This window comes from Micropterus dolomieu, linkage group LG18 (genome assembly GCF_021292245.1).
Source record: "Micropterus dolomieu isolate WLL.071019.BEF.003 ecotype Adirondacks linkage group LG18, ASM2129224v1, whole genome shotgun sequence".
Taxonomy (NCBI): Eukaryota; Metazoa; Chordata; class Actinopteri; order Centrarchiformes; family Centrarchidae; genus Micropterus; species Micropterus dolomieu.
In genome coordinates, this window is record NC_060167.1 from 9,009,507 (window position 1) to 9,019,076 (window position 9,570).

Consider the following 9,570-nt stretch of genomic DNA (forward strand, 5'->3'; position numbering starts at 1 on the left):
TGCATTATCAAGATTTTATATATTATATTATATAGGTAATACAATGACCCCGTGGACAATTACATAAAAACAAATAAGTCTTTAGAAGACAGTGATAGTAACTGTGATGAGAACAAAAACTGGCATAAATACAGAGGAGTCTGTAGCGTTTCTAGATATGCTGGTCGGTTGACTTAACTGCGTAACGTGTTATCATGTGCAGTGGACGAATAGACTCTGCCGACACACGACGCACACAGCAACAGAACAACGTGTAGCGTTTTTATAAGAGCAGCAACACTGAGAGCTTCAGTTTACACGCTGTTAGCAGGTCAGAGAGACAAACCAAAGCTAAAAGTTAACTCACCCTGCGTTCACTATAAGGTTATTTTCTTCAATCAAGTTTCCCTCAGTACTCTCATAAAAACTAAAATACGACCAGACTTCAGAGTGACTGAAAAATCTCTGCAGCGTTGTCTTCCGCCGTGTTGTCATTGACCCAAACAAACCCACGTTGCATTCTGCGCAGGCGCGCCTGCTTCTGGGAGACGCTGGACAGTGTTTGCAGTGAGATTATAACAACGCGGTTAACCCTACCCGGTTATTATGGGTTTTATTAATTAAATAGTGTACAGTAATAATAACCTTCGGGAATTTTACCATGGTTTACCGTTAAACCGCTAATCGTTTCATCCCTAGCTACAACTATGGTAAGTAGAGTAGATAAAAGATGGAACAGGAAGTGGGTCTTTTCCAAAACTTGTTTATCAAACTTACAGATTTGTTTCCAACCTGTCTAATCATCTTACTGTGATCTTCCTTTTCTCAGCTATTAACTTGGTGAGTACAATATTATTATAACTGATTGAAATGATTAACAAAACTACTTAAATAAAACCCACGTTGTAATAAATTGGAATGATCCTTTAATCTCCACCTGTAAAAACAGAAGGTATGGAGCCACTGTAGGAGCAGATACTTGTCTGCCAAGAGTTAGATGATTAAATACAATATAGAGTTTGTTTTTTTAGTTTAGTGTCCACCTGTGATGAATTTAATCAAGTTATTGTAGGACTCATTGTTTTGCAGTTTTTTATGGTACATTTTACAGTTATAGTTATTAATTATTTTCTAATATTCATTCGGGATGTTAGTATCATTTGTTCTAAGTACTGTATTATATAGAAACACTGGGTAATTTGACTTTGGGAAATTTTAAAATGGCTAAACTGAAAATGTTGACATACTGAGTCTTTTGTCAGCAGACTGACAGACTGCTGTGAACTTTGTGAATTGTTTTTTTTTATTGAATTTTTTTGTTGTTTCTGTTTATATGCCCGACTTACACCTTGTCAACACATGATGTGTCGTGTAAGTAGTACATTGCAGCTGCACATGTGGGAAATGTATCCTGTATAGACAGCAGGTTAAATCTGGGATGAGCTCATATTAGAGATCAATCAACAATTTGAAGCTACATGAAACTATCCAGTGTGAACTTTTGACTATTTTTCTACTTGTTTTATTACTTTTGTTTTAGTAAAGTTTAGATTTTCTTCAAGAACAACTGTTTTGCATCACATGTGAGTAATTCCCTCTCAGTACCTTTTTTATGTCTGGTTTACACTTTATCAGCTGATATAAACAATAGAGCTGTTGGTGTTAAAGCCATCTGTGTTTACAGAACCTTAATTCCACTAATGACTGAAATAGAAATGAGTTACATCTTTCACAATCTGTGCAGCAGAAGTGCTCTTTTTTACTCATTTTAAATATGAATGTATGAGTTTTATACATTTGTTTGTTTGTTTGTTTTTACCAACAGAATCACATCTTAAAAGACAAGTCTGGTGACATATTTTTCTTATTGTCAACAAATCCCATGGAAAGACCAAACCAACAATGAATTTATCCTACTAACAAGTATTGTCTGTGTATCCAAAGTCTGATATATCGTCTTCCTATGTGCCATAGAGCTCCATTGTTGTCCAAAAACTATTAAAACAACATGAGTCACACTGTTTCACTTGGTGACATGTTCTCTCATAACCATGAACACACACACTGTAGTTTAGTTTGATTGATATATTAATACATTATTTCTTCCTGTTTTGATAAAAATTACAGTGGCCAGCTGTTTTAAGGAAATTACTGAGTTTTTTTTTTTTAAATGAACCTGTATTTTAAACATGTATGTCTTCAGTTGGAACCAATGGACTTGGGGCTGAATTCAGAGACAGACCATCACATTGTTGGTTTTGGTCTGCACGTGGGATTTGTTGACAATAAGGAAAATGTAAAATAACTTCAGTCATATCCTGTAAGTTGTCTCTCATTAAAAAGCAAGCACTTCCTCAGAGTGTCACTTGTTAAATTGGATTTTTTTAATAAAGAGGAATATAAATCTGCAGACATCCAGGTCCAGTTAAGAGTGAATTCAAATGTTCAGCTGCCAAGCATGGGTACAAAGAAAGCCAGAGAAAAGACTGATAGAAAACAGAAAAAGAGGAAAAAACAAGAGAAGAACCAAAAAATGGGGGGAGGAGAAATGTTTTCCAAACAAAGACAGAAAAACAGGCCAAGAGACAGAGAAGAAAAAACGGGAGTTTCCTGGTGGAGAGTTGCATTTGTTCCTAAACCATAATTTTTCTCAATCAACATCTAAACACATTATGTGGATTCATTTTATTTAGAAAAATACAGATGGCTCATGTTGTAGTCTGATCTCCATTGGAAGGAATGCTGCGCAGCAGTGCTCCCAACACCCACTGAAGCAGAAAGCTCTTCATGCCCGACTGTGACGCTCCTTTTTGTCATTATTCAATTATTGAAGGTCACAGCTTCACAATAACAGTTGGTCTTTGAGTTTCTGAAGACATAATACGCACAGTCACTCTGTGGCCAGTTGCTGAGGAGAGCAGACAAGAATTCATTGCTTAACCAAGTATTTTAAACCATTTCACAGCTTTTTTTTACTTTTAATATACAGACCAAAGAAAACTCACCCATCTCTTCAAAAACTGTCTACAACTTTGTGAATACTTTGTAATGTAGCCAGAAATTCATCTAGTTCATTAAGAAAAAACTAATACAAAGGTATGTTAAAAAAAATCACATTTCAAACAAGTTGTCTTCTAAGGAAACCCTGAAGTCCCAAAAGCTGCAAGATTCATATCTTGATAGAGATCTAGAGGTCTTTTCTCTGCAAGATAATATATGGATCAAGATGCTGCTCTAGGCATCGATCTTGTGCCTGCAATAACTTAAAAGAAAGTAGACATTATGGTTTTAACTGCTGCTAAAATTCTCCTTTTTCTATTTCCTCACCTGTTCAATAAACAAGATAAAACATGTAAATCATGTTGTATCTTCACAGTTTGGAAGGAGTAGTTTTTCCCTTTTGATCAAACTAGGCGAGCAGTTTCCATGTGCTTTTTAGGCTAACTGCTAAACCAAAGGTGTAACGCGTCTTGTTGCTGAATTCATACAAACACTCTCTTCAAACCAAACATCGGACAGATTATTTAATTGGTTGCACAAAACTGTCTAGTTTGTTGTTATGATTAGTAGGAGTAAAATCAAAACAAAGAAAGATATGTCTTGTATCTGCTAACCAGCAGATTCCAGCAGAAAACCTGAATTTTAACAGCCAAGGACATTTTAGAAAATTGAGCAGTGAACAAAACAGATGGAGCAGATGAGGGTTTCACTGATCTCTTAAAACTCTCGCTCTTCTCTTTGCTCACTCCACCACATTGTTAGCAAACCACAGACTGGTCATGTTTTCCTCTTTTTTATCAATTGCAGCTGGTGACTTTTGGTGCTGATGGAGAGAACAACAAAAACAAAAAAAGAAGTGATGCTGCTCCAATTTAAAAGTTGTGTTTTAACATCAGTTTAGGAACAGGAAATGAAAAGAGAGCAGAAAAAGTAATAAAAACATAAAAAGTAGAGGGTTCAACATTTAAAAAAAGCATTACCCTACATCACAACTTAATATAGGCTGTAATTCATCATTTTCTTCAACACAGTAAACACAACACAACCTGAAGGCAACTTGGCATGGCTGTTTCCTGTTATCAGTACAATTAACCCTGCATTCACATGGTGTCGGAATAATCAGATAAATGACTATCCTACTGGGACAGTTCAATTAAATGCACCCTCAAGTCAGAAAAACTCGGAAAGTCTGCGAACATTTTGATCAAAATGGCAGATGCTATATAAGACAGTCCATGTTGTTTCCACGTTAAGACTCAGCTCATGAACACACGAGCCCAGTAGAACAACTTCCCAACTCGGGAAATGGGACCATGCGGGGAGCACATGAACATTAGTTCACTTGTTCTGATTCAGGTTGCAGGCCCACAGCTGGCCTGAGTGCTGCTAACAGGAGCTGACTCTCCAAATGTGCCACGTCCACACCCCTAAACCTGAGCCAAATCTGGCAACTATGGTTTGGTCAGAACCGGCACACATTTGGACCTCTGGGACCAGAAAACAGGCAAGTGTCCCTACACTCAGCCACTACTGGCTTGAGCTGGAAGTAAATCTGGGATAGGTATTAGCTCTTAATGAGCGTAGGAATAGGATGGTTACATTTTTCAGGCTTTTGTGGTGCAATTTTATGTGTATTTTTGCTGTTAAACTAATCCAAGAGCAACCTTAATCAATACATCAATCTAACATGTCATTATGAAAGCAACCCTTATTGCTGTACTTGACACAGATGAAACTGATATCCTTCTTCTCATCTAACAATGGGGAAGGTAAAGAAAAGTATTTTACAAAATGTTCCTTCAAAAAGTCTTAAGAGAATGGGAGTTTCCCTTGTGTGGAGATTAGAGCTTATGCTTTTTATGCAATAAATAGTTGAAGTTCAGTCTCAGTTCCTGGTTTCCACAACTAAAGAAACAAGAAACTGAATGAGTCGAATAAGAAGCAGGGGTGTCGGACAAATATCTGGGCCCTGTACAAAAGCATTCTCTATGGGCCCCTCCCCGCATCCACGGCTATTTGTTCTAGTATCTTTGTGGGCCCTCCACACGAGGGCCCTGTATACTCAGGCTACATCTTTAGTGTAGTGTCTCGTCTTGTCACTAAAGGTGACCAAGCCTTTGCTGTTCAGGCCCTTCAGCTGTGGAACTTCCTGCCCGGAGATCTCAGGCAGGCAAACTCAGTGGGCTCTTTTAATTCTCTTCTCAAATCTCACTTTTATCTTATGGCGTTTTTATGAACATTATATTATTGCTGTTATTGTATTATTTAATGCTGATTTGATCATTGATTTTTAATTTATTTTAATTCATTTATATTTTTAAGTATGTATCATTTTTGTTTTACTGTACAGCACTTTGTAACTTGGTTTTGAAAAGTGCTATACAAATAAAGTTATTATTATTATTAAAATTACTTCCACACTACTACGTTTTCATTGAAAAACTGAGACCTTTCGCTAGGTTTGCATCTCCCAGGTTGGAGGTTCTACCAATTGGCTATATCTCATAATAAGACCCAAAGATAAACATTTAATCAGAAGCAGTGGAAGATTTTTCCGTTGATTTCAGTGGGTTGATTATTTCAAGTTAATTAAGTTAGCACATAGACAACTTCTGTTTCAATACTATAAAGCAATGCAATTATTTTTCAGGGGACACCTGGAGGCCCTTCACAGATGTCGGCGGCCCCAGAGTTACACTTTCAGGACCGCTGCTGTAAGTTCAGTCTCGGTTCCTTTCAGCTGAATATTTGTCCTCCCACGTTGTTGTGCCTGGGCAAAGAGAAGGAGGAGGGGAAGCTTCAATAAGGCCTGCTTTGTTCAGGCGTCCCCCCTTCCCTGGCTCAGAGAGAGAGAGACACTTGAACAAAGCTGCATATCAATCGCCATCCGCCAAAGGAGTTGCTAAGCTACACAACACCCACCACCTCCCACCAGCTGCCCCAGTCACCAAAGAGAGATAGAAGAAAGAGGGCAGAGATGCAGGGGAGGAAAAGCTGCTGCGATCCACCCAGATAAGCCAAAACCCAAACTCCTCTCTTCTTGGTTGCCTTGACAACCAGCTGAGACACAGCAGACACAACAGCGTGGTAGCCTCAAGTACAGCAATATATCCTAAAACCAACAAGGTCCTGTGTTTGAACTCGACTGGAGCCTGTGTGTGGGCTCCCGCAGGTGCTCCACTGGTTTCCTCCCACGCCAGAAAACAGACATATTAGGTTGGAGGAATTCTGGTAATGTGATTACTTTTATCAGTTTATAAGTAAGTCTGTGAAGATTAACAGATAGGTATCGTGAAACCGACACAAGAGTCACTCACTCTTTATAATATAGTGCACTATATTAACTGCAATTTCATGTGTGTCCAAATTACACACACACACACACAAACAGAAGACAGGAAACAGACAAGAAACACAAGGAGCTGAGGGGGTGACACATCAAACTATAACAGAGATAACACTTGTGTTTTTAGCTGTGTAACTATGTTTTTTCAGCGAATGCAGTGAAATTTCAAATGGTTTGTTTAGCTTAACTTTCTTGAATTAATAAAGCAATACTTGGAATAAAATGTCTAAATAAAATTGGTGATACAAGATTTTTAACTGGACAACGCCGATATGCCTTAGATTTTATTACTACACTAGTGTTTACATTTTTGAAACCATTGGTTTCCATTTATTCTTTCACGCATGAAAACCAAATTTCAGAGAGACATTTTGGTAACGCTTTATGATAAGATTAATGCATCATTATGACTCATGATGATTTAATGCGTGAATTCATGCAGGATGCATTATTAATTCCTGTTACAGGTGAAAAATAGTTCTGAAATATTCCAGCTAATTTTGCGGCATATAAATGAACGTATGAACTGTGAATTACAGGAACAATCATTAATTGATAATCCATTAAGTGCTAACTAATGAGAACGTATGGCAAAGTCATAATATGGTAACGGTGAGCATTACTTAAGAATGTGTTTTGTAAGCTTATTATAAAGTGTTTCCGACTGTTGCCAAACTGTATAAGTGTTGAAAATTGTTGTTTGACGTGTAGTTAATGTGTGTAGCTAAAACATTCAAAATACTAACACTGTTCTCCACACAACAGGTTCACAAAGTGAGATACAGTATTTGAGTGATGAAACAAAATTGATGTGTCATGTAACATTTTCAAAAGTGCAGGCCTTGTATTGATGTCCAGGCTGTCCTCTGTGTGCTCTGACAGTTGTTTTTTAATACTTGTCTTGTTCTGCCTCCAGCCTCAGCAGGATCAGGAAATACACAGAACAATATCTGTTAGCAGCAACCATTACCAAGACGACAGCCCACCACTAATCAGCAATGCTAACAGAGTCCTGTCCATAAGTGGAACTCTCTGTTGACTTGATGCAGAGCCAGCACGAGGCATCAGCAAACTGAGTGGTTGCTTAGGCCCCCTTGGACACCAGAGGAGTTATTAAAGTTATAAGTATTAAAGGTATACCATACTCATTGATTTTGTTATCGTACCTTTTAGTGGCAACAAGATGTCTTACTATCTTAAGATATTTTTGGGATTTGGGGTTAGGTTTCAGTAGCTGGTTCCATGTGGGTTAAATATATGGATGTTTAAACCAACAAATATCTTATTGAATATTTGATGCTCTTTGCTACAGACACATGTTAAGTGATGATTAGCTTCAGAGGTGTTGGTGGTATGTTTATGCAATTTGGACAGAGCCCGGCTAGCTGTTTCTAGCTGCTTTCACTCTTTATGCTAAGCTAGGCTACGAACATTCTGACCATTTTAATTGATTAAACCACCCAACAGTATGTTAAGTAATTAAAATTAGCTACACTTCGAACAGTTACATTAAAACATTAAAATTCCTGCCCACCGGTATGTGTTAATACATCGATAATGATAATCCAATGATATAATAAATATATTTTAAATGTTTTATACCATATATTCTGTATGTTTTAATGGTGTGCTATGTAATGTGCAGTGCATTTACTTTTGCTGTACAAAGACAAATTTCCACTGATGTGGACAATAAAGTAAATCTAATCTAATCTTATGTATAGCTCTGAAAGGAACTATTTTGCATAATGTGTGCTTTTATGTTTGATAGTTTAAGTAGCCTACATTTTGTTTAAAATACTTCTATACTTTTACAAGTCAAATCCAGGAATTTTAGTGGAGTAGTCTTTACTCTTTAGTGTTACTAGTTCTTATTGAGTACTTCTTCCGCCACTTTAGCCCACAAAGGCTTCGTCCGTCCCTGCTTGATGTCCTGCAGAGACTTTTTTCCCATCAGGACCAGAGGCTCCGGATGCTTCCATGTCCCCCATCACAAGAACACAGAGGCAGTTTGTTTTGCGGTCACGTCAGTGTGAGACGGCAAACAGTGGAAGCCCACTGAAGCCCCACCAGCAGGCTGGGGGTGGACTTCCCGGACCACTTCCTCATTGAGCTCTTTAAGAGGACATGGGAAACATCAGTTAAGCCCACAATTAACTCTGGGGGCTCCATTCAATCCTGAGCAAATAGTCCTTTCATTAACTTGGCAATGCTCAAGCAGGAAAAAGACAAAATCTGACGTTGGCATTTTAAGAAAAACAGCAAACAAATGGTTTAACCCAAATTAAATGTCTATCTTCAGAATCAGCTTTATTGGCCATGTGTGTGTACATATACAAGGAATTTGACTCTGGTTTTAAGTTGCTCTTAATCTAATAGAAATAGATAAGGACAATGTATACAGGGGTGGGGAATACCTTAGAATTTGTTTTTCATTATGATACCAATCATACCAGTGCCAGAAGTACCAATATCAATACTTAAACTTTTTATTGTATTGTGCATTCAAACTACAGCAGTAGACACGCAAAGAGTCCAGAGTGTGCCCATCAATTGATCTAACATGAGATAGATAAATGTGTTTTTTTTGTATCAATCCTATTGATGCCAGTAGAGATACTCAAAACAAGACTCATTGGTAGTATTGTTACTTTAGTTATTGATCTGCCTGCCTTAGTTCAAACAAGAAACCAAGTTCCATGGGTTTTGTTACATATATGTATGTATTACTTGAAGCTGATGAGGCATCTTGATAGTTACAACCAGCCAGTCTGTAATGAAATATTAGTGAAATGATAATGAATCCTGATATTTACGCAATAATGAGAAGTATCTTCAACATCATATGTGAGTATTTCTTGTATGTCTTTCTTTGGCCACAGGGGGACAGTGTTGCCCCATGTAAGGATACCTGACATCTGTCAGACACATGGGCTCTGGTATATAAGTATATAATTATTAGTTTGATTTAGACACCAGACAAGATAATAACTTGACAGATACTGGAATTGATTTTTTTTATAAAGCATATGTATTTCCAAAAAGTTGTCATCCAGGTCATAGTTATCCAACGAAGGTTAAAATCAAGGGCAACTGGACTTGGTTGAAGATACTGGAAGACGTTTCGTCCCTCATCCAAAGGACTTCTTCAGTTCTGACTGACTGGCAGGGAAACTCAGCTATTTACCTCAGTGGGGTCGTTATCCCGGGTCATCGATACCGCTGGTTCGTTAGTGTTCCTTGTT